Genomic DNA, 25,754 nt, shown 5'->3' with positions numbered 1-25,754 from the left:
GAGCTGTTTCTCACATCAAGCTTTGCAAGAGCTGGTCCAGACACGGGAAGCAGGACAAGACAGGGGACACACTGCCTCCTGGGGCCAGGGCTCTGCTCAAGCAGCTCACCCATTAAAGGCTCCTGCTGAGCAGCTAGTCTAAGCAAACACTGCTCACTCCACCTGCAGCATTCCTGACACCTACTGCTTGTCCAGCTTTACTTTACAGAAGACAAAACTATACTTCCTTGCTAGCTTTGTCCTCAACAAGTACAAACCAAACAGGATCTCAAACATGAACATGTGCAATCACACAGAAAAGGTGACTGGAACCTTGTAAACATGGCAAGGAAGGTCCCCACCCCAAGATCCCACTCTACCAACTATGTGGTACCCCTGGAATGCAATGTCAAGTCCACAGTTAGGACAGCAACTGTTACTGCACTTTCACTTGAAGCAGTACCGTCAGACAACCAAAGCTCCAGGAGGACAGCAAGTGCTGGGGCATTAAAGACCAGCCTATTACTAAATCCTTTCAGGACAAGATAACTTATCCAAAAAAAAAGAATGTCAAAGGAAGTGAGACGTGAGTAATGAATCCCATTTATTTTATTTTATTTTTGCTTTTATTTTTTTATTTGAGAGTGACACAGAGAGAAAGAGGCAGAGAGAGAGAGAGAAAAAGAGAAAGAATGGGCGCGCCAGGGCCTCCAGCCGCTGCAAACGTACTCCAGACGTGTGCGCCCCTCGTGCATCTAGCTAACGTGGGTCCTGGGTATCAAGCCTTGAACCAGGGTCCTTAGGCTTCACAGCAAGTGATTAACAGCTAAGTCACCTCTCCAGCCCATAAATCCCATTTTTATTAAACTAAAAATGTGGGAAAAGACTCACTTTCCCTCCACATCAGTCAGGGGTGGAGTATGTGAAGGACAAAATGGGGGAAGAGGTGAAAATTAGCTTGTAAGTAGCTGGTCAGCTCTGGGGTGAAGTAGGAAAATGGGAGGAAACAAGAAGTCCTTCTTCCTAGGGTCCTTACCCTTTGGAGAATATGGGCAGTGCTGTTTTTAAGTCAGTTCCTCCAAAAATGTTCTAAAATGAGGCTGGGTCATTCCCGTTGAGGACTGAGACTTAGTCGGTGGGCCACTTGCACCCAAGGCTTCCCTGCACACATACACCTCATCGAACATGTGCAGTATGTGGAGGGAAGGGAGGGAAGGAGGGCAAGGCAGGCAGAGGCACACATGATTGCGCCACCCGCAGACCTACAATGCAGCCCCCAGAATATGTCAGGCAGCAAATGTCACTTCTGCCTCGATGGCATTCATCCAAGCAGCAGAAAACAGGCCCAATTGTGCAACCAGGCTAGATGGTGATGGTACTTGGACAGCCTTCAGGACATAGCCTGATGCAACCTTCAGTGATCAAGGGAAAGATCGACTTGAGAGATGACAGATTTAGCCCAGGAGTACGTGGCCAACCCCAGCACACTGACACGCACAGTTCTAACCAGAAATGGCTCCTGTATTCTGAAGTAGCTTCTGACTTTTTGGTCACAAGACCCCGTCAGCATCTTAAAATTTAGCCCCAAAAGAGTTGTGTGGAATTATAGCTATCAATTTTCACCATGTCTGAAAAGTTTAAGCACAAAATATTTAGATTATGAGTTATTTGCTGATACATATTAACATGCTTTTAAATACTTTGTTTATTTATTTATCGATTTATAAGCAAAGGAAAAAAACAGAGACACACAGAGAGAACAGTATGGGTGCCTCAGAGCATCTTGCTACTGCAAATGAACTCCAGATATATTTGCCACTTTGTGCATTGGCTTTATGTGGGTACTGGGGAATTAAATCCAGGACATCAAGTTTTACAAGCAAGCACTGCTGAGCCATCTCTCCAGCCCCCATATTAACATACTTTTTTATGAAAATAAACACAGTCCTTTAAATGAGAAAAGGACATTGCTTGGTCCCCTTACAGTTCCTTGCACTTAGTCTTAATGTCAACAGCCTACCTGCTCCTGCATATAGTTTGGCCTACACCTGGGACTGGAGCCATGCTGGCTGTGGTGGCAGATGCCTTTAATCCCAGCACTCCAGAGGCAGAGGTACAAGGAGAGGGAAAAGGAAAGAGAAAGGAAGGAAAAAGCAAAGAAGGAAGGAGAAAGAAGAAAGGAAAAAGGAAGGAAGAAGGAAAAGACAAAAGAAACAGCTGTTCAGTTCAAGAGAGCTGTACATAACTCCCCAGTCATATACACTCCTATAGTGTGACAATGAAACTCACCATGCAGCTTCCTTCTCCTTGAAGACTGGTAGTAGCCAAATCCAGAAGCCAGCTTTGATTAACCTTTTAAGCCTGACCACTGCAGCCCATGGTTCTTCCCTTGCAGCGCCTAACCACTGCAGCCCACTGGTCTACACTACTCTTGCAATGGGTCTTTTAGTGTGCACATGCATACATCATTTCACCAAGGTCTGCAGATACTGCTCATGACAATATTTACCATGCCAGGTGTGATGGTGCATGCTTATACTCTCAGCATTAGGGACAGCAACAAGTTCAAGGTTAGCTTGGGCTACACAATATTTTGTGGTTGGGCTATATCTAGCAAAAGCACCTCTCATAAAAAAAAAAAAAAGAAAAGAAAAGAAAAAGATTCATGCTGGTTAACATTAGCACTAACATCCTCTTTGAGGGAGCATTTGGGTTTACAGTTGCAGACATGAGCTTTCCAAAAATTCCAACTTCACTTGACAACTCATACTGGCAACAAACAACATCAGCAGTTTCCTTTGAACTGGCAGGCTTTGTCCACTTTCTAAAACACACCAAATTAGTCTATTTTTTTATTTCATGATGGCCTACAGGGAAAGTGACTAGTTCAACTAGCAACCTGCAAAACTACAGAAAGACTACTCTGGAAACAAGGACCCGCCTGGGCAGACATCCACACACTTCCATCACGGGTTTAAAAGAGGTGCAGGGCTGGAGAGATGACTCAGTGGTTAAAGGCACTTGCTTGCAAAGCCTGATGATTCCCCAGCACCCATGTAAAGCCAGATACACAAAGTGGTACATGCATCTGGAGTTTATTTGCATCAGCAAGAGGCCCATTCTCATTCCCTCTCTTCACAAAAAGAGAGAGAGGTGTACTTCACTGTGGAGATTTAATCAGATGAGTGCTTCCCTGTTTCATCAGACATTCTTGGGTGAAAAGGGCATCTGATGTTTCACTGCTTGGCAGTAGGGAACAGACAGCACAGAGGGTCTGCTGTGTTCTCAGCCACTAGCAATCTGGCCCACCACCAATTCTGTACTATCAGTGTGAATGGTGACAGAAAAAGACACAACCCATCAGCATCAAAGACCCCCACGTGATGGCGCACGCCTTTAATCACAGCACTTGGGAGGCAGAAGTAGGAGGATCACTGTGAGTCTTAAGTCACCCTGAGACTACAGAGTGAATTCCAGGTTAGTCTGGGCTAGAGCAAGACCCTACCTCGGGGGTGGGGGGGACCCTTCATTAGTCTCCAGACCACCCATGAACAACCACCGCACTGGGTGCTAGCAGGCAAGCACTTCAATTCCAGAGACAGACACTCCCAACCTCCGTTTTCTGCCACTACACTTGCTGCCTTGGTCAGCATTTCACTATGTAGTCCACAGTGGACCAGAACTCATGCGATCCTTCTACCTCTGCCTCCCAAGGGCTGGGACTAAAAGTGTGCGCCACCACGCCCCAGGCACACCCAGGCTGCGGTGCTCACAGCATCCATCCCAGCTAAGTCACCACGACTCTTCCCAGTGATACCGCCCCCGGAAAGAAGCCTGCAGGTGCTGTAGACCGCTCTGGCTCTGTTCCCTTTCAGTATCCACCATGAAACCCAGGCTTCTCTCCTGTTGGCTTCCCTCCAACCACCCTTCTCTGCTCACATCTGAAGCTCCACCAGCAGCTTAAGTGAGCCTTTCCAAGGTCCCCTTCCACCCCAGCACAGTCCTACACCAGTAAGGGGATGGCCTCATCCTACTCCTCACTCCATAAACTCCATTAAGGCCAAGTGTGGCAAACCAAGGATCCAGCTCCTCATATGTTTATTGTTGGGCAGCCCATAAGACAAAACTGGATTTCATATTTTAAAATAGTTGGGGAAGATGCTTGAAAATATTTCTGGAAATATGAAAATTATATGAAACTCAAGTTTCAGTCTCCAAATATGGTTTCACTGGAACATACTGTGCCCACTGTCTGTACAGTCTGTTTCTTCTGCAACAGAGCAGAGGAGCCAAGGAGTGCATGCTGCACCACAAGCACCGGCACTCTGGCCCTTGGCAGATGACACCAAAACGCCGCAGGAGCTTGCACCCCACGCACTAGGCTGGGTGGGTGACCTGCTGCAGGTTATTAATCTGCAGAGGTTTGGACAACGTGGACTACAGACTAAAGTGTAGAAAAGAGCACACAGCACACACCATAACCTCTAGCCTGTAGCTTAACAAGACAAAGGCTCTTGGTGCTGAGAGGTGGCTCAGCAGTGAAAGGCACTTGCTTGCAAAGTGTGACAGCCCCAGTTTCCCTCCTTAGTGCCCACATAAAGCCAGATGCCCAAAGTGGCGTATACATCAAGTTCATTTGCAATAGTAAGAGGCCCTGGAACACCACCCAATTCCCCCCTACCTGGGTCTATCTCTGCTTACAAATATCTTTTTTATAAAGGGTCTATTTAAAACTTGAGACAGAGCCAGGCATGGTGGCGCACAACTATAATCCCAGTACTAGGGAGGCAGAGGCAGGAGGATCTCTGAGAGTTCAAGGCCACCCTGAGACCACACAGTGAATTCCAGGTCAGGCTGAGCTGGAGTGAGACCCTACCTCAGAAAACAAAATAAATAAATAAACAAACAAAACTCGAGACAGGATATCCAAAGTAATCCCGGACCAGACAGGAGCTGCTCCCAAACATGTGTACCTCAATACAACAGGAAAGCCACTTTCATACTTTCTACTGGGACAAAGATCAATGTGCATGTTCATGTCCACTCTGAAACAAATTTTAGGAGAATCAGTACCTATCCCCCAATGACTATGCTCTATGCTCTTCTCTTTAATGCTGACCAGGCCCCTTGCCTTGACTGGAAATTAGATCCAGCGAACAAACTGATGCACAAGAGTAAAGCCAATGCCACTTCTCTAAGACTGTGAGTTCTCGGACAGCAGGGGCTCTATCCTGAATGGTAAAAGCAGTATCTGGAGAGCACACCAAGTGCCGGGCTGCCTCTCCACCCCCACCACACGTGGATCAGGACAGAAAACATCCAGAGACACGAGGGTATGTAAGCAGGACGACACAGGCCTGGCACACACATGGATGGACAGAGCACTGTTTTCAGATACCTTGTTGATCCTGATGACAGACACCTCTAAGTCCAAATGCATCTATTTTGTGCTAATGAGTGAAAAAAAAGTAAGATGAAAAAGTTTAAGGGCTGGAGAAATGAATTGCTCAGTGGTTAAGGTACTTGCCTGCAAAGCCAAATGATCTGAGTTCAATTCCCCAGTTCCCCACAAAAAGCCAGATGCACAAAGTGGCATACACATCGCTGGAGCCTGTTTGCAGCAGCTTGAGGCCCTGGCATGCCCATTCTCTCTGTCTCTCTTTTATCTCTCTCAGCTTAAATAAATAAATAAATAATTTTTTTAAAGCCAGGCGTGGTTGTGCACACCTTTATTCCCAGCACTTAGGAGGCAGAGGTAGGAGGATCACCGTGAGTCACAAGGAAAGCCTGAGATAATGTAGTGAATTCCAAGTCAGCCTGGGTGAGAATGAGACACTACCTCATAAAAAAAAAAAAAAAAAAGTTTAAATTAAGCCAGTCATAGTTGCACACACCTTTATTCCCAGCACTCAGGAGGCAGAGGTAGGAGGATCCCCATGAGTGTGAGGCTAGCCTGGGACTACACAGTAAATTCCAGGTGAGCCTGGACTATACTGAGAACCTACCTCAGGAAAAAAAAAAAAAAAAAAAGCTTAAGTCATTTTAATCTTAAAATCTTTTAATCTTAAAGCCATTTTCCCACTGAAAATGCCACAGAAGAAACATTGGACTTAAAATTTAAAAAACTGGGCGTGTTGGGTGTGGTGGCACACGCCTTTAATCTCAGCACTAGGGAGGCAGAGGTAGGAAGATTGCCGTGAGTTCGAGGCCACCCTGAGACTCCATAGTGAATTCCTGGTCAGCCTGAACTAGAGTGTGACCCTACCTCAAAAAACCAAAAAATAAAAAAAAAAAAAAAGGGCGTGAAAAATGGCTGAGCTGTTAAAGGTACTTGCTTGCAAGGCCTGAAGTCCAGGTTCGATTCCCAGTACCCAGATAAAGTCAAATGCACAAAGTGGCACATGCCTCTGAAGTTTGTTAACAGTGGAAAAAGACTCTGGAATGCCCAAATACTCTCCCTCAAAAATGTTTTTTAAAAAATAAAAACTCAAGCTGGGCATGGTGGCGCACGCCTTTAATCCCAGCACTCGGGAGGCAGAAGTAGGAGGATTGCTGTGAGTTCAAGGCCATCCTGAGACTCCATAGTGAATTCCAGGTCAGCCTTGGCTAGAGTGAGACCCTACCTTGAAAAAAACCCCAAAAATATATATAAATAAAAATAAATAAAAACCCATGTGTCCATTTGCACTCAGCATGCAGAAAATGCAGGAGGGGCTCATGACCGCCACCTCAGGGAGGTCACCAAGCAGTGAGAGCTGAGCATTGCACTGGTGGAGGCTGAGACGAATCTCACACATTTTAAAGGAAGCAGGTGGCAAAGAAAGCAGCATCCCATTGACTCCAACTGCATATCTTTGGGCAAGAAGGCAGTGATCAGAGTGCCCCTGTTGACACCTCCTCCCTGTCCACATCACTGAACTCAATCCAAGCATCTTCGACATCACCCTTCATTCCTCTTCCCTCCTCCACAGTGCAGGCTCTTTCCACAAGATGCCTGGAGGAACATATGCATCCTCCTTTAAAAACATAAAACATGGGCTGCGGCGATGGCTCAGCAGTTACAGGTACTTGTTTGCAAAGCCTGCTGGCCCAGGTTCAGTTCCCACATAAAGCCAAATGTACAAAGTGGCAGTTAGCGGTGGTAAGAAGTCCTGGTATGCTCATTCTCTTTTTCCCCTTTTTGCTTGCAAATAAATGAATAAAAAGATATTTTGGGCTGGAGAGATGGCTTAGTGGTTAAGTGCTTGCCTATGAAGCCTAAGGACCCCGGTTCGAGGCTCGATTCCCCAGGACCCACGTTAGCCAGATGCACAAGGGGGCGCATGCATCTGGAGTTCGTTTTCAGTGGCTGGAAGCCCTGGCGCGCTCATTCTCTCTCTATCTGTGTCTCTCTCTCCCTCTCTCTCTCTGTCACTCTCAAATAAATAAATAAAAATGAACAAAAAAAAAATTTTAAAAAGACATTTTAAAAATATAGCAATATGGACTGCAGAGAAGGCTTAGGAGTTAAGGTAATTGCCTGCAAAACCTCAGGACCCAGGTTCAATTCCCCAGGATCCACAGAAGCCACAGAAGTGGCTCATATACCTGGAGTTCATTTGCAGCCACTGGAGGCCCTGGCACACCAATTTTCTCTGTGCCTCTTTCTCTCTCTCTTAAATAAATAAAAATTATATACATATGTAAAACAGAAAAACATAATAAAATAAAAATAAAAACTCAGAGGCCGGGCATGGTGGCACACACCTTCAATCCCAGTACTCGGGAGGCAGAAGTAAAAGGATCACTGTGAGTTCAAGGGCACCCTGAGACTCACAGTGAATTCCAGGTCAGCCTGAGGTAAAGTGAGACCCTATCTCAGAAAACCAAAATATAAATAAATAAAAATTCAGGCTAGAGGTAGGAGGATTGCCATGAGTTTGAGGCCACCCTGAGACTACATAGTTAATTCCAGGTCAGCCTGAGCTAGAGTGAAACCCCACCTCGAAAAAACAACAACAACAACAAAAAGCTCAGGCTAGAGAGATGCCTTGGTGGTTAAGGCACTTTTCTGTGAAGCCTAAGAACACAAGTTTGAATCTCCAGGTCCCACTTAGCCAGCCAGTACAGTGATGCAAGCATGCAATGCAAACATGTGCCACAAGGGGGTGCACGCTTCTAGAATTTGGTCACGAAAGCTGAAAAGCCCTGACGTGCCCATTCTCTTTCTCTGTCTCTCAAAAATAAAATAAATTAAATCCAAAAAATTAAAACTCATGTTGAGCATTGCAAAATACCTAAAAATCATTTAAAAGAGTGTATCATTCTTGGGATAGAGGAATGGCTTAGCAGTTAAGGTGTTTGCCTGCAAAGCCAAAGGACCCAGGTTTGATTCCTCAGGAAACACATCAGCCAGATGCACAAGGGGGTACATGCATCTGAAGTTCATTTGCAGTGGCTGGAGGACCTGGCACACCCATTCTCTCTCCCTCTCCTTCCCTCCCTCCCTCCCTCTCCCACCTCTCTCTCTCCCCCTTCCTCCCTCCTTCCTCTTTCTCTCTGTCAAATAAATAAATAAAAATAAGCCACATGTTGTGGCGCACACCTTTAATCCCAGCACGCGGGAGGCAGAGGTAGGAGGATAGCCGTGAGCTCGAAGACAACCTAAGACTACATAGTGAACTCCAGGTCAACCTGAGCTAGAGTGAGACCCTACCTCGGAAAAAAAAAAAAAAAATAAGAAGAACCTGTCATTGTTTATAAAGTTTATCATTGAATAATAAATAATACACCGAAACTTCAACTCTGTACAGGAACAAAACTTGTCACCACTTACAACAAAATGTGCAAGAGAAGCCACTTCCAAGGACTCTGAGATCCTCTGCCTGGCATTCCACACACACCAAACACCTGGTATGTGCCACTTTTTTTTTTTTTTTTTTTTTTTTTTTGCTTTTCTAGGTAGGGTCTTTCTTGCTCTAGCCCAGGCTAGACCTGGAAGTCACTATGTAGTCTCAGGCTAGCCTGGAATTTACCATGATCCTTCCACCTCTGCCTTCCCAGTTCTGAGATTAACGGCATGAGCCACCACACACACCAACATGTGCCACTACTTTAAGAGGCTTTGCAATCCTAGCCAGGTAACAAGGTGAAAACAAAAACAAGTTAACTCCTGTCTTAAGCAGCACCAACAAGTGTGGGCCATCAGAAGCCCACAGGGCACAGATCATTGTCTCTGCTTCTGACCTACACAGCACCACACCTCAAAGCAAGCAGCCCTCAAGAACTCAAGCAGAACAGGCAGCCCACCTGCCCACATGTCCAGCTTCAGGAGTAGACTGTGTGGGGAGTAACCACACTCCACCAACTGCTGCCTCCGGAGCCAAAGGTTTGGTCTGAAGACTGGAGACTTCAGGTCTCAGCAGCTTTGCTCAGGATCCCAATTCTCAGTGCATGACCAAAGCTTCCTCATAGAAGAGATGCCAGAAGGCCAGAACTATCGCTGGAGCCCCATAAGACAGAAACCAAGTCAGAGACAGAGACTGACCATACACGTAGTGCATGCAGAAGTATAGGCATCTCACTTTCTGGAAGTTAGCTAGATAGTAATGGTCTGAATGAAACTAGAACGGGAACATCTGTAGACACACAATGGTGACTTGCAAACCTGTTGCCACACCGGCCACAGAAGGTGGACAAGGACTCCACCTCCCCACCTCCCAGCCCTCAGATCCCGGGTGGGGTCACAACTACCCTCCTCTCAGAAAAACTGAGAAGTGGACCCAAAGTCCAATAGGTTCCTAGCTGCCTGGCTCCTCACCACCCAGAGGAGGGGCTCCTCAAAGAAAGTACGCCTGCGGGCACCTCACTTGAAAGGCTCTCCAAGAGAGCCCCTGGGCGTCTGGGTGTGCTGTTGAGGACAAGGTGTCCCAGTCAACGAAAACTTCCATCAGAAACTGGATTATGACACAAGTGCAAGGGAAAGAAACAGTGTGCTTCACTTTAAAATGATTACCGATATAAACCTCTTTTATATATATTATTTACTTATTTTTATTTACTTATTGGAGAGGGAGAGAAAGAGAGGGAAAGAGAGAAAAAGAAGGGGCATGCCAGGGTCTCTAGCCACTGTAAATGCATATGCCACCTTGTGTATCTGGCTTTACGTGTACTGGGGTACAGAACTCGGATCCTTAGGCTTTGCAGGCAATCATCTTAACTCTGAGCCACCTCTCCAGCCCAAAGAAAAACATCTTTTTATAGAAAATCTGGCCAGGCATGGTGTCACATGACTTTAATCCCAGCACTTGGAAGGCAGAGGTAGGAGGATTGCCTTGAGTTTGAGGCCACCCTGAGACTACATAGTGAATTCCAGGTCAGCCTGGGCCAGAGTGAGACCCTACCTTGAAAAACCAAAACAAAGGGGAAAAAAAATCTGTTGTTTGCATTAAAGAGCTGAGTGTGGTCTGCACACCTCTAACCCAGCATTGAGGAGGCAGAGGCAGGAGGATCATGACAACGCAGACTAGCCTGAGCTACAGAGCAAGACTCTGTCTCAGTAATAGTTAATAATAAAGATTCATTCATTAGTCTTTCAAGGATGTTTTTCACCTTAATCCAATAACCACCCGGCTTTCAAGGTGTACAAATTTTAATTATATAACCCAAAATGTTCAGACTACTTTGAAATGGTCCAGCTCTGAGCAGTAGGGACTTCCTGGAAACCCCTCTTTACCCAACCAGCCCAGGCTCCTCCACCTTTCTTTTAACCTAATAGGGAATACCAGCAAGCCACACTTCCCAGCTCACCCTGTGCCCCTGCCTCCCAACCTCAACCATTCCGTCATTCCAGAACTCTCCTAGCACAATGACAGAAGGAGACAGCTAACCCAGTGCTTTTATTTATTTATTTATTTTCATGTGTGCACAAACACGTGTCCATCAGGATCTCTTGCTGCTGCAAATCAATTCCCATCAGGCTTTAGGTGGGTGACTGGGGAATTGAATCCAGGCTGGCAGGCTTTGCAAGCAAGTGCCTTTTACTGCTAAGCCATCTTTCCAGACCCATTCCAATGTTGTTGCTGTGGGGTTTTTGTTGCTGTTGTTTGTTTGTTTTCCCCCATTCCAATGATTTTATCAAAAAGATTTTGAGCCAGGCACGGCAGTGTAAGCCTTTAACCCCAGCACTCAGGAGAGGAGGCAGAGATAGGAGGATCGCTGTGAGTTCAAGGCTACCCTGAGACTACATAGACATAGTGAATTCCAGGTCAGCCTGAGCTAGAGTGAAACCCTACCTCAAAAAACAAAACAAAACAAAACAAAAAGAACTAAGACTGATTTTACTAGGTTTATATGCTGTCAAGTGTATGGAGCCTACTTTAGAATTATGTGGGGCACAGCAAATATTCTTGGAGAAAACCATATTCACAAATTTCCTTAAAGGAGTCGTTTTTGCCACAAAGGGCACTGGCGTGATAAAGAAATCTACTGTTTATTGCAATGCGATGACACATCCTTAGCTGTCCTGCAGTTGTAAGAGAACACCCTTGTTTTTAGGAAAAAGCACATAAACATTAGGACCCAGGGGCATCAGGCCTTAAGTAAGCACAACATGTCCTACGGAGATATTAACACTTGAGAACAAGGGAGACTATATCACACTATGTGTTTCTCCTGCAACTTCTAAGCCTGAAATTATTTAAAACAAGCATACAAACCTAATTCCTGTTAAAAAAATATCTTGGAGGCCGGGCATGGTGGCGCACACCTTTAATCCCAGCACTTGGGAGGCAGAGGTAGGAGGATCGCCATGAGTTTGAGGCTACCCTGAGACTACATAGTGAATTCCAGGTCAGCCTGGACTAGACCAAGACCCTACCTTGAACCCCCGCCCCGAAAAAAAATGTCTTGGAGCCAGGTGTGGTGGCGCACACTTTTAATCCCAGCACTCAGGAGACAGAGATAGGAGGATCACTGAACTTGAGGCCAGCTAGAAACTACAAAATGAGTTTCAGGTCAAGCTAGGCCAGAGTGAGACCCTACCTTGAAAAAACAAATCAGGGCTGGAGAGATGGCTTAGCAGTTAAAGGAACTTGCTTGCAAAGCCAAAGGACCTCAGTTCAATTCCCCAGGATTCATGTAAGCCAGATGCAAAAGGTGGTGTGTGCTTCTGGAGTCTGTTTGCAGCAACTGAAGGCTCTAACACACACATGTTCTCTATCTACCTACCTACCTACCTGACTCTTTCTCTCAAATAAAAAAAAAAAAAAACAAAAAAAAACCAAAATCAGAGCTTGGGTTTCTTCTGCAAAGAAAGGCAGTGACAGAAAACGGGTGCTGCCCAGGCTTAAATGTGATTATTTACACTTCACCTTCCCAGAATAAACTAAAACCCTAAAGTACCATCAAAGGTCTTCGCCAGTGAGATGATCCTCAGGGGCTCCATCCTGAAGCTCCACGACCCCACATCAGCAGGTAAAAGTCCCATTAGTAGCATAGCAGGCAAGTAGTAAGGGACCTGGGGACTTGTTGCTGAACAGCACTTTACAGTTTATCTGCATGCCAGCTTCCCCACACCGGCGATTCACTCCCACCCAGACCTGTGTTCAACTCCTGTCCATATTATGCAAAGGGCAAAGCAGCAGGAAACGCTGTTTCCATGGACACACAGGTGGGACAGGCCCCATCCATGCAACTTCCACTACCCAAGGCAGAGCTGACGGGTGAAGACTCCCACAAAGTCAGGCATAGCCTGTCTGGCCCTTTTCAGAACATTCCTAGACTTTGACCCCAGAGCTCCCAAGCATTGAATGACTCTCGTGGCATCTTCAGAGTCGTGAAACTGTCTGGAGCGTGGGGAATAAACAAAGGCAAGCAGTCTCCTAAGGAGCATGGGCACTGTTACTGGAAGGTGACTAGGCTGCCTGCCAGGCTGGTCCAGCTCCTCCTCTGTCTCCTGGAGGGATTCTGACAGATGAGAATCAGCCAATAGAAATCCCAAAGGCATGAAGCAGAGCAGCTGTGCTCTTGTCCAATGGCAGCAGGATGCAGGTCAAGCTGAACGTGCCACTAAGAGCTGTGCTCAGGAGTGAAGGGGTCACAAGCACCACAGACTGGCCTTCATCCTGTCTCACTCCTCCCACTTCCTGCCTCCTCCCTCACATGCAGGCCTGCATTTTGGACAAATATGAATTACAGAAATTTTTTTTTTTTTTTGGTTTTTCAAGGTAGGGTCTCACGGTAGCCCAGGCTGACCTGGAATTCACTATGGAGTCTCATGGTGACCTCAAACTCATGGCAATCCTCCTACTTCTGCCTCCTGAGTGCTGGGATTAAAGACGTGCACCACCACGCCCAGCTTGAATTAAGGAATTTTTAAGCATTACATTGAAACACACAATAAATATTAACCCCCCCCCACACACACACACACTTTGCAAAACTGAAACCATGTGAAGCTTTTCAGATCATTAAAATTCATGAAATAATTTCAAAACTAGAAAAGCAATTAGTTGTACATCATGAGAAGGACTGGGTCTGGGGACTGTGTCCTTTGGCAATTTCACTATCATCACATGGTATGCTTACACAAACTAAGATATTCCAAGGTCAGAGGTGATATTGCCCTGGGAGACTGCATGTCCATCACTGGCTAAAATGTCCTTACATGGCATGTGGCTGTGACTGCAAGCTGACCACTAATAGAAGCAATATTAGCTGGTGATCAGGAATCTGTCAAATTTGTCCTGAGCCTATGTTGGCTGGAGTGGGAAGCATTCAGGGCACAGAAGGTGGGGGCCTCCAGCAGTGGACTCCACTGCAAGCCATCCCTGGCTCCCACCAATGAATTTCAAGCTGAGCTCAGACGGGGAAGGACTTTGTGGCAGCCAAAGCTATCCCCATCCCAGGTACATACAGCCCATGGAAACAGCAGGGCAGCGGCCAAATTCTTTCCCTGGATCTGTGAGGTGACAATGCTTTGGGCTTCCGCCACACTCAAAAGAAATGTAGTTCACGGCAGCCAGGAAACGCCAGTGGTACACACAGCAAGATTTTACCCGTGTCCAGTTTCCAAAAGGCTGATCTAAGTTTACTTCAAGGAATTTGATAACTTTCCATTTTGAGGAAAAAGGAAAACTTACTGGCGGCCACAGCTGGATTCTGAGTCACAGACCCTAAGTCTGTATTACTGGAAGGTCTGCTGCCATAGGGCCTTCTCACAGGCTGCCTGGCTTTCATCTGGCTGGCTCACAACCTTCCCAAGTTTCCCACCCACTCACTTTCTATGCACTATTTATCAAATGTTAATATAGAACATCTGAGAGGAAAATGGTAATCAACTGTCACATATAAACTCCATTCCACCTATCAACATTTCCAGTGATGTAACTGAATCTATTCCTATCTTTTCACCCTCTGGCCAGACTTTATTCTTCCATAGCTCATGACAATAAGCAATCAACCTTGTAGGTTTCCTATGCGGGTACCCACCAGCCTCCTTTACCAATGAGGCTTTTTGGAAAAGGGAATCTTATAATCCACTCCCTCATGGAGAAAATGAGCCAACATGTATTTAATCAAACTGGACAGTCCTTGACTGAACAGACACGAAAGCTGTAGATACATTAATTAAGAATAGAAATGGCAGGGTGTGGTGGCGCACGCCTTGAATCCCAGCACTGGGAGGCAGAGGTAGAAGGATCGCTGAGTTTGAGGCCACCCTGAGACTCCATAGTGAATTCCAGGTCAGCCTGGGCTAAAGACAGACCCTACCTTGAAACACAAAAAAAAAAAAGAGTAGGAATGATGCCGAGCGTGATGGCTCACACCTTTAATACCAGCACTTGGGAGGCAGAAGTAGGAGGATCACTGAGAGTTCAAGGCCACCCTGAGACTACATAGTGAATTCCAGGTCAGCCTGGACTACAGTGAGACCCTACCTCAAAAAAATCCAAAAAGAGGGCTGGAGAGATGGCTTAGCGGTTAAGCGCTTGCCTGTGAAGCCTAAGGACCCCGGTTCGAGGCTCGGTTCCCCAGGTCCCACGTTAGCCAGATGCACAAGGGGGCGCACGCGTCTGGAGTTCGTTTGCAGTGGCTGGAGGCCCTGGCGCGCCCGTTCTCAATCTCTCTCTCTCTCTCTGTCACTCTCAAATAAATAAATAAAAAATGAACAAAAAAATTTTTTAAAAAGTATTAAAAAAAAATCCAAAAAGAAAGACAACAAAGAACAGGAATGAGGGCTGGAGGAATGGCTTAGCTGTTAAGGCACTTGCCTGCAAAGCCAAAGGACCTCCATTCGACTCCCCAGGACCCACATAAGCCAGATGCACAAGGTGGTGCGTGCATCTGGAGTTCATTTGCAGTAGCTGGAAGCCCTGGCGTGCCCATTCTCTCTCTCCCAAATAAATAAAGAATAGGAATGAGGAGACCAGGGAAATGGCTTACATGGAAGTGGTTACGGTATTTGCCTGCGAAGCCTAAGGACCCATGTAAGCCAGATGCACAAGGGAGCCAATGTGTCTGGAGTTTGTATGCAGTGGCTAGAGGCCCTGGTGTACCCACTCTCTTTCTCTCCAGGCAAGGTGGCACACGCCTTTAATCCCAGCACCCAGAAGGCAGAGGGAGGAGGATCACTGTGAGTTCGAAGCCAATCTGAGACTACACAGTAAATTCCAGGCCGGCCTGGGCTGGAGTGAAACCCTACCTTGGAAAACAAAAAAGGAGGAATGAGGAACTGGCTGGGGATGATGGCTCAGTTAGGGCACTTGCTTGCAAAAGCCTGGCAACCTGGGTTCAATTCTTCAGTACCCACATAAAGCCCAATATACAAAGTAGCACACACATCTGGAGTTTGTCTGCAGCAACAAAAGGCCCTGGTGCATCCATTTTCTCTTTCTCTCTGCGCTTGCAAATAAATTATGTAAAAAGAGAGAGACTAAGAATGATGGGACTGGAGAGACGGCTCAGCGATTAAGGCACTTGCCAATCCGGGTTTCATTCCCCAATACCCACGTTAAGCCACATGCACAAAGTAGCACATGCATCTAGAGTTCATTTGCAGTGGCAAGAGGTCCTAGCACACCCATTCACTCTCTCTCAATCTATCACTCCCTTCTGCTTTCAAATAAATAAATAATATATAAATAGAAAAGAGGGGAGGACAGGGGGGTGAAGTTCACAGTGCTTCAGGCATATAACCCGCTACAGTCCCAAGCTCTGGAGGCACTGACACCTCCAGTGCCAGCTCCAAGCCCCTCAAGACTTCCATATGCATACCACCTCACTGTGTGTGTGTGTGTATGTGTGTGTGTGTTGAAGACAGGGAGTCCGTATCTTTTAATCCTGCCCTTGAGGGCTGGAGAGATGGCTTAGCGGTTAAGCGCTTGCCTGTGAAGCCTAAGGACCCCGGTTCGAGGCTCGGTTCCCCAGGTCCCACGTTAACCAGATGCACAAGGGGGCGTACGCATCTGGAGTTCGTTTGCAGAGGCTGGAAGCCCTGGCACGCCCATTCTCTCTCTCTCCCTCTATCTGTCTTTCTCTGTGTCTGTCGCTCTCAAATAAATAAATTTAAAAAAAATTTTTTTAATCCTGCCCTTGAGAACTGACGGGAGAGGCAAGGCCTAGAACAAAGTGGGAGTGGAGCCCATACATGACCATGGAACTCCTGAGGCTGTTTCATGACTGAGTGCTGATGGGCCCCAGTGCAGGATTCTGCCTGGAGATGGATGAACTGCACATTCTAGACAAGCAAAGATCAGCTTCTGAGGAGCACACTGCAGTCACTTACTCTCCTCCCCACACTGCACTTGTTGTATATGAAGAAACAATCAGGATGTTCATCATGTGTGAGGACTTTCACGAGGCGTTGTTGGACCTTCAGTGTGTCTGTCGCCCTCCCTGCTCCATTCCCCCCCCCCACCGTGTCTTTTCTTCCAAAGGAAATATTGTTCCAAGTTTCATAACCAAAGTGGTGCTTAGAAGCCTTGCGTGTCATTTACTTGACTGTACACCTCAAGTTTTGGGCACTTTTCATAGACAGGGCAACTAGGCCCTAACAAATATACCACTGCTATAAACATACCTAGAGCTTGTGCCTGGAGCCCCATCTGTCTCAAGCACCTATTAACCAAACCACAGAACAAGTCTGCAGCAACTCCTTGCACAGGCAGTACTTTCTGAGCATCACTGCGCACACTGGTCCTGGCCTTCTTGTGGCCTACTCCCTTTCTTCAGAGACCTGGATGCTTTGGAGGAGCCGGTCAAAATTTTAGTGAACATCCCTCAATTTGGCTGTAATGTTTTCTCAATAGACTTCATTTTTGGCAAAGAGGTATCTCCTGGGGATCTGACATATTACCAGTCATGTCAGGTTAGATGTTTCCTTGATGTTACCTGCTGGGTTTTTCCATGGAGACATTACTATCTTTCCCTTTGTGAGAAACAAATACCCTGGGGGAGATACTTTGGAATTATATAAACATCAGATTGTAGGAGATAAGACAACTAAATGTGAAGTAGGGTCCTGAATTAGATCCTGAAACAAAAAAGGGACTTTAGTGGAATGCTGAAATTTGAGTAAGGTCTGCAATCTCAGTTGACAGTGCTGTCCAATGTAAAGTTTCTGGGTTTTATGGACATTTCATCGCATTTAGATGTGAACATCAGGAAAGGCAGGTGAAGGAGCTAGGGAAGCTCAGGAATAACAGGAACACTGCAAGTACTTGGAAGTACAGGCGGATTCTGAAGGTGCGGGGGGGAGGGGGGGCCTGGTTTATCCACGTGGAGCTGTGAGAGACCATGCTACTAGCAGAGCAGTTTCACTACACACATCTTTCAAGTTTGACAGCCCACGGGTGGGCCTGCAGCACCTGTATGTGGGCACAGGAAACACTGTGCTGCAAGCTGTCTGGAACTGCAGCGTGCTGGGTTGCTCACAATGGCCCAGTGAGAAGCCCATGAAGTGTCTGAACTCACAGCGTTTGCTACAAAACATGTCTGACCAGCCTTCCCCAGCACAGCCTAGTGTCTCGAGGCTGCAGAGCCAAAAGAACCATCCATTCAACTAGAGGTGGCCACGGTGATGGTGACCTGGCACCCCTCCATCCCCAAAGCCAGAGAGAGGCAGGAGAGAGGTGGTGGCAAGAGAACAGATTTGGAATTCCTGCTCAGGGCCAATGACCACACAGGTAACCTCCACCCACCCCATTAAAATAATTTTAGGTGCTTTAGTTAACCCCACCTTTAATCAGTTAATCCCAGCACTCAGGAGGCAGAGGTAGTAGGATCCCTGTGGGTTGGAGGCCAGCCCAGCACTATAGAGTTCCAGGTCAGCCTGTGCTAGAGGAAGACCCTACCTGGACAAAACAAAACAGAAAATAATAATATTAATAATTTTAATAGAGTATAATAAACTCATAAGAACATGACGTCAAGAGACTGCGAATTTTCTGACAGAGAATACAACCCAGGAAAGGGAGACAGACCCCCAGGAGTGCAGCTCTAGACTCAGCAGAACCACAGCAGAGGGGCTAGGCCAGAGAAGTCAGTCTCCACAGTCCCTAGCAAGGCAAATGGAGCAGCTCCCAAGCCAAGGGAGTTCCTCAAAGAAGAGGGACAACCTGTCCAGAGCCAAGGCCTCTGCACTCTGCTGCTCAAGACCTCGGGGCAGCTAGCCCTCCCAGCCAACAGAGGGGAAAACCATTTTCAAAAGCGGCTCCAGATTCAGGGCTCTCTGCCAACTTCCTCTTGCTTTAGACAGTATACTGCAGGCTCTGTCACAAAAACCAAAAGCCACCTCCTTTAAGTGATACCAGGGTAAACATGAAATCAGAACAAAAGAGAACTGAAAGAACAATTTCCCCAGCCTCCAGAAGACAATGCACTCATTATTCAGTAAATTGCTATGAAAAAGGAAAAAAATGAATACACTCATGAATTAGAATTTTGGTCATGGAAATAAAAAGTTTTGCCAGGCTTAGTGATGCACGCCTTTAATTCCAGCACTAGGGAGGCAAAAGTAAGAGGCCAGCCTGCAACTACATAATGAATTTCAGGTTAGCCTGGGCTAGAATGAGACCTTACTTCAAATAAATAAATAAGTAAAATTTCAATAGGTCTGAAAGATAAATTGAAAACCTCACCTGAAAATGAGAAGGGGTGAAGAAGAGACTTAATGAATTGATCCAAAAATTAAGAGGAATTCCTAAAATCAAAGGAATTGTCAAATGACTCAAGAGAATTTTCCAGAGCTGAAGGACAAGCCTACTAGGACAAAGAATATACTCGCACATTGTAAAAATGCCAAAGAGAAGACCTTAAAACCGTCCGGGGAGTAAAAAGTTACCCAAAAGAATTACTTGGCAGAGGTTCCCAATAAGATGATGGATAAAGATAAGACAAAGCACTGTCCTGAACAAACCGGGCGGGCGTATCAGGAAAGCTATTAGGACCTACCTGTGCCAGCCTGACCCAGATTAGAAAGAAGACAGAGGACTGGGGAAGTGGAGGGAGGCCGTAGATTGGACAGCCTTGAGAGGCTACAATGTAAGGAGTCCCACGGGAACAGGAAAAAAAAAAAGAGCACTACAAACAGAAGGGGGAAAATGAAAGCTGTGCAGGAAGACGAAAACATGAAGCAGACTCCTTGTGCAGTACTAACATAAATAAAGTGAACTGTGCGTGAAGCCAAGAAGCGATGCACGAGCAAGAGCTAAGTCATCGGTCAGAGCAGAGCAGAAAGCCAAGAGCCCGCAAGGCTGACCCGGTACCGGCTGCCCAGGGGAACTGCGGACACCTGAAGCAGCAGTGAAGGAGGTCGGTCTCTGCACACTGGGGCGGGGACAGGAGGTGGCCGCATTTCTGATGCAGCCACTACTAAGGACTTGAATATGTGCTGTTAACGAGACTTCGGACGGGCGAGCTGCTCCGGCCAGCGCGGCCCGGCGTAGGACCCAGACACGCAGCTGTCCTCACACTATGGCCCCGGTGACAGGGGCCACCCGCCCAACGCACGGGGCGGCTCCCGGGAGCGGAACACCCAGGACGGCCAGCAGGCCACGCTCGCTCGCGGGCGCCCCCGTCGCACCGGGACGCTCAGAGAGAGAGAGATGGACCAGCCGTAGGTCGCGCGAGCCTGGCGCCCCCGCCGGGGCCCGGACCCCCGGGCCAGCCGGCATCGGCGCGAAGAGAGCGGGCGCGGAGAACACCGAGGCCCGCGGCCCCCGCCCTGCCCGGCCCAGTCCCGCCGTGTCGGCCCCCCGGCCGTTGGCGGTAGTCAGCGGCGGGGCGGGGCGGGGGCGGACGGAGATCTCGCTCTCGCTCTCGCCCCGCGGGAAGGGGGAGTGGAGGCGCGACCGGCTGCGGGAGCTGCAATTACCGTGTGGGCTGCGGAATTCTCGTGGTGTTTGTCGGGGAGATGCGATAATGGCGTCCGTCCTCGCGAGAGAAGCCGCCTCTCTGCGCAGGCGCCGCGAGCACCTCCCAGCGGCCTGCGCCCCGCCCCCAGCGCAAGCTCCCTGGGCGCGGGTCTTGAGGGCGGGACCTGAAGGTCTGCGGGGTGGGGGCGGGGCCCGCGCTCCGCGCTTCTTGCGCGCGCTTTAGCCGACGGACTCCGGCGAGCATGCGCGACCGTCTTCTTCACGCGCCAGGTCTTATTTCGCGGTGCTCTTCGTTTTTCCGTCATACATCCGCGTTTCTTGCAAGGGCGGGAAACGTCGCTTTCTGGGGCAGTATAAATAATGTACGTCCTTATTCGAGACGGAGTAAATGGGCATGATTGCTGCACCGGCGACTACAAATTCCGGAGTGCCCTGCGTGTCGAACGCAAAGTATTCTGGGACTCGTAGTCCCCGCGCCCTTGGTGCGCCTGTCGGGATTTGTAGTCCTGTCCCCGCCCCGAGGGTTGCTGGGACTTGTAGTGACAGTGGCTCTATAGGCTGGGTCTGCACAATGGGTCGTACCTATTATGGCCGTGGCTCTGCCTCGCTTGTTCCTGAGATGTACACTATCGGTTTCCACAGTTGTTCCCCTGCTCAGGTATTGTCAGACAAGCTCGCCCGGAATTCTTATGTTTCCTGGCGTAGGAACTCGTGATGATGTGAATACGCACATATTTTGTGAAACATCAAAGTGCGTTTGTTAACAAACTTCAGACAGTTCCTGAGGTGCCACTCGTGGCTTGCTGTGCTAGCAATGTCATCACTCTTCATGTTCCTCTCTGTTCTCATTTTTCTGCCTAGTCGTAAGGAGGAGTCCTTCAAACTCAGGATTCTGGAGCTGTTTTCACTTGGAAAATACCTTGAGTTTTTTGCCCCTTCCCTGTGCAAAGACAAGCCCTATCTGAGCTAAAGGCCTTTCCACAACAGTTCTGTTTGGGGCTGGTCCAGGAGGGCAAAGTAATCTGTCATTTGCAAAGATGAGGATAAAGTCTCAAACAGATTAAAGACTCGTACAGCAAGGTGGGTAGAGCAGGATTTGGGCTCTGTTGAAGTCTTGATTTTATGTCGCCTCACATCTATGCATCTGGAGTCATTTGCAGTGGTAAGAGGCCTTAGCATGCCCATACTGCCCCCCCCCCCACACACACACCTCCTAGCAAATAAATATATGCTTTTTAATATCTCTAGGTGGGCTGGGGATGGCTGAAGTAGTTAAAAGCACTTGCTGAACAAACTGGAATTCAGATTTTCAGAACCCATTTAAAGCCAGATGTAAGTCATACACACATCTGCAGTCCCAGCACTTATCACAGTGGGAAACAGACTCAGCTCATGAGGCAGCTAATCTGTCATTCCAAGCAGCAAACATGACACCCTGTCTCAAATAAGGTAGGAAGAAGGACTGGAGAAATCACTTAGCTGTTAAAGGCACTTGCTTGCAAAGCCTAACAGCTTGGCTTGATTCCGCAGTACCCACGTAAAGCCAGACTCACAAAGTGACGCAAGCATCTGGAGTTCATTTGCAGCAGCAGGAGGCTCTGGCATATTTTTTTTCCTCTCTCTCAAATAGATAAATACTTTTAAAACCATGTAGAAGGAAAGAACTAATATCTGTTCGAATAAGAGCTGTGTATGTGAATATTCACACCAGAAAAAAAAAAAAAAACACCACTCTAAGGGAATCTGTTTATACTTGATCTTAGCCAAAAGGTTGAGGTGTGATAGGGAAATGGGAGGAAGCAGCTCTGCTGACAGTGAGCTCTGGTGAACGGGATTCTTACTTAGGAAGCAGCAAGGAATTGCTTGCTGTCCTTGATCTGAAAGACAACCAAAGGCTGATGGGAGAGAATGAATGAATTATGCAACAATCTTTATGGTACAGGAATCAAAATTATAGCAAAGACAAAAACAGAAGACAGGCTTAATCACAAGCAAAAACAGCACCCAATGGGGTTGAGTAGGAGACCTCAAGTGGAGACTCAACTGTGTAGGCTTGAGGGATCAGGGGGTCTAAGTATGTTGGGGCTGCCACTACCTCAAATTCAAAGTGTCCTAAGCTGAATGTCTAATTGAGAATTTTTCAATAGTAACTGAAAATCCTTTGTGTTTAGAGAACAGGATCCTTTGTGAATCCTTTAGAATCCTTTGTGAACAGAGAACAGGGCAGACTAATCCCAGGAGCAGTGATTCATACGTGTCCTGGCAGGCTGCAATGTTTCTGGCTGAACTCCATGTTCCCGGACACCCATCCCAAGTCAACCATAGCTATTCAATGTTAACCATAGCGTTCCTAGAAGTAGGGGATTTCTCCCTTAATAGGAAATTACACTCTTGACCCCAATAAAATGGCTGGCCCACAGGCTGCTATCTCTCTCCCTGCCCAGCTTTACTTCTTTGTATGACCTCCAGACACATGACACCCCTCCCACACCTGTAAGAAACTCTAGTTTCACCTTATGTCCTAATGAGGAGTGATCTCCAATTTAAAGCTCTCCAAAACCTTGATCTAAAGTCCACCAGCATTGGAATTGGGTTGGGGGTGGGGGGAGACCAAAAGCTAACTCCAGAAATCCTATAAGAGGAACTAGGGTTAAAAAAAAAAAAAATAGCACTCTTAGGAGGCAGAGGTAGGAGGGTCTCTGTGAGTTCGAGGCCACCTTGAAACTACATTGTGAATTCCAGGTCAGCCTGAGCTAGAGTGAGACCCTCCTTGGGGGAGGGGGGGAAAACTCAAGCCGGGCGTGGTGGTGAACGCCTTTAATCCCAGCACTTAGGAGGCAGAGGTAGGAGGATCATCATGAGTGATACAGAGTGAATTCCAGGTCAGCCTGGGCTACAGCAAGACCCTACCTTGAAGAACCAAAAAAAAAAAATCTTGGAGAGATGTGCCTTACCTCCTCACATTCCTTAATCAAAGCTGAATTTAAATTCTTACTTGTAAGAGTTCTTAATATGGCCTGGAGGGATGGCTTAGCTGTTAAGGCGTTTGCCTGCAAAGCCAAAGGACCCTGGTTTGATTCCCCAGGACCCATGTTAGCCAGATGCACAAGGTGGCGCATGTGTCTGGAGTTCCTTTGCAGAGGCTGGAGGCCCTGGCGCGTCCATTCTCTCTCTCTCTCTCTCTCTCTCTCTCTCTCTCTCTCCCTCTCTCTCTCTCTCTCTTTCTCTCTCTCTGCCTCTTTCTCTGTCTGCTTAAAAAAAAAAAAAAGTTCTTAATATGGATGCCTGAATATCTCTGTATGATAAACAGATACACCTAGGATCGCTGAGTCCACAGCCAGCCTGGGGCTATAGAGTGAGTTCCAGGTCAGCGTGGACTAGAGGGAGAACCTATCTTGAAAAACAAAAAATGAAAAAAAAAAAAAATGGCGGGGGCGGGGGTAGCTGGAGAGATTACTCAGTGGTTAAGGCGAAGCCTAACAACCCAAGTTTGATTCCCCAGACCAGATGTCCAAAGCAGCACATACATCTGGAGTTTGTTTGCAGGGGCTAGAGGCCCTGGCATATCCACATTCTCTCTATCTCTGTGCAAATAAATAAATAAATAAAATTTAAAGAAATTAGGATAATCAGAGAATTTCAGTTAAGCTGGCAGAGTTAAAAGCCACATCAAGGAAACCTGGGGGTAAAAGAGGCAAGATAACACACATTACACTCTCCTACCAAAAAGTGAAGGTGGGTAAGGAATTATTGACCCAGATGAGACCCCAGCAGAAAGGCAAGAGGGAGCTGAGACTTCCAGCAAGTAAGATCGGACTCCAGCTGGGAGGCCTCTGGGAAGAGCTTTTACTTGCTGGACTCTGCCTGGGCCAGCAAGAGCAAAACTACGGTGAAGGGCCTTCCACAATCACACAGCCTGAAGGAGAAGACAACAGGACCCATCTGAGCAGCCACAGAACAACGTCAGACAGCTTCCTACAGCCGCCCCTCCCCATACACCAGCACCAGGAGCCACTGGAGATCTCTGGCCTCCAAGGGATAGGAGCCACTTCTCCCCACACTGCATCCCACCTAGTGGGTCTGAAGATCCCATCCAGATAACCAGCTGAACAGGGCCCACAGTGCACCAAAGAGGGAGCCAGCTTCACACGCAAACAAGTTAGACAAGTTACCCTAAAAGGTAAGTGGGCTGTATTACACTAGGGCAATATAGACCCCAAAGCTGGGAATATAGGATTGGATTGGAAGTGCTAATTGCCCCTTCCATATCAGGACAGATTACTGAAGAAAAGAATTCCAGGGAGGGAAAGAATTAAGAACTTAGCCCACTAGAAAAAAAAAAAAAAATTACTGATATGTTAGATCTGATGTACATTTAGTGTACTTTTTTTGTTTGTTTTGGTTTGGTTTTTCGAGGTAGGGTCTCACTCTGGCTCAGGCTGACCTGGAATTCACTATAGTCTCAGGGTGGCTTTGTACTCGCAGTGATCCTCCTACCTCTGCCTCCCAAGTTCCCAAATGCTGGGATTAAAGGTGTGTGCCACCACACCCGGCTTCATTTAGTCTACTTTACTTTGCCAGTCTTAAATAAGTTGTGTTTTAGAGTTAACTTTTGCCCCTCTTTTTTTTTTGGTTTATCAAGGTAGGATCTCTCTCTAGCACAGGCTGACCCGGAATTCACTATGTAGTCTTAGGTTGGCCTGGAACTCATGGTGATCCTCCTACCTCTGCCTCCTGAGTGCTGGGATTAAAGGCATGAGCCACCACATCCAGCAACAAAGCAAATCTTAATAAATACAAGAAAATTGAAATAATTTCTGTTTTAAATTTATTTATTTATATATTTATTTATTTGAGAGCGACAGACACAGAGAGAAAGAGGCAGATAGAGAGAGAGAGAGAGAGAAAGAATGGGCACACCAGGGCCTCCAGCCACTGCAAATGAACTCCAGACGCATGCGCCCCCTTGTGTATATGGCTAACATGGGTCCTGGGGAATCAAGCCTCGAACCGGTGTCCTTAGGCTGCACAGGCAAGCGCTTAACCGCTAAGCCATCTCTCCAGCCCTGAAATAATTTCTTGTATGCTATCTGATCACAGTATGATTAAACTGCAAAGCAACAGCATGAAAGACTATAGAACCTACACAAATCCATGGAAAGTTAAGCAGTACACTACTGAATGATGAATATGTCATTAAAGAAATCAAGAAGGAAATCAGGTAATTATTTTCCAGAATCAATTGATAATGAAAACACAATGAATCAAAACCTATGGAATACATTGAAGGCAGTCATAAGAGGGGAATTAATCAAAAAAGTCACAAATAAGAAACAATGCTCCACCTTCAAGCCTTAGAAATAAAAGACTAAACCAGGTGTACTGGTGCACGCCTTTAATCCCAACACTTGGGAGACAGAA

General features: G+C 47.1%; 1 protein-coding gene across 7 annotated transcripts in view; it reads right to left on the bottom strand.

Moving 5' to 3' along the window:
* Nucleotides 1–20,410, bottom strand: part of LOC101604584 (BTG3 associated nuclear protein) — a 107,878-nt gene extending 87,468 nt beyond the window's left edge. For all 7 annotated transcript variants that reach the window (XM_045141633.1, XM_045141635.1, XM_004666054.2 and 4 more), the window contains exon 1: nt 20,333–20,410. The gene's annotated coding sequence lies outside the window, so the exon portion shown is untranslated. The remainder of the gene's footprint in view (nt 1–20,332) is intronic.
* Between the last annotated feature and the right edge of the window lie 5,344 nt (nt 20,411–25,754).

The sequence above is a fragment of the Jaculus jaculus genome, chromosome 1, assembly GCF_020740685.1.
Source record: "Jaculus jaculus isolate mJacJac1 chromosome 1, mJacJac1.mat.Y.cur, whole genome shotgun sequence".
NCBI classification, from domain to species: domain Eukaryota; kingdom Metazoa; phylum Chordata; class Mammalia; order Rodentia; family Dipodidae; genus Jaculus; species Jaculus jaculus.
This window is presented reverse-complemented; position numbering and strand designations above follow the sequence as displayed.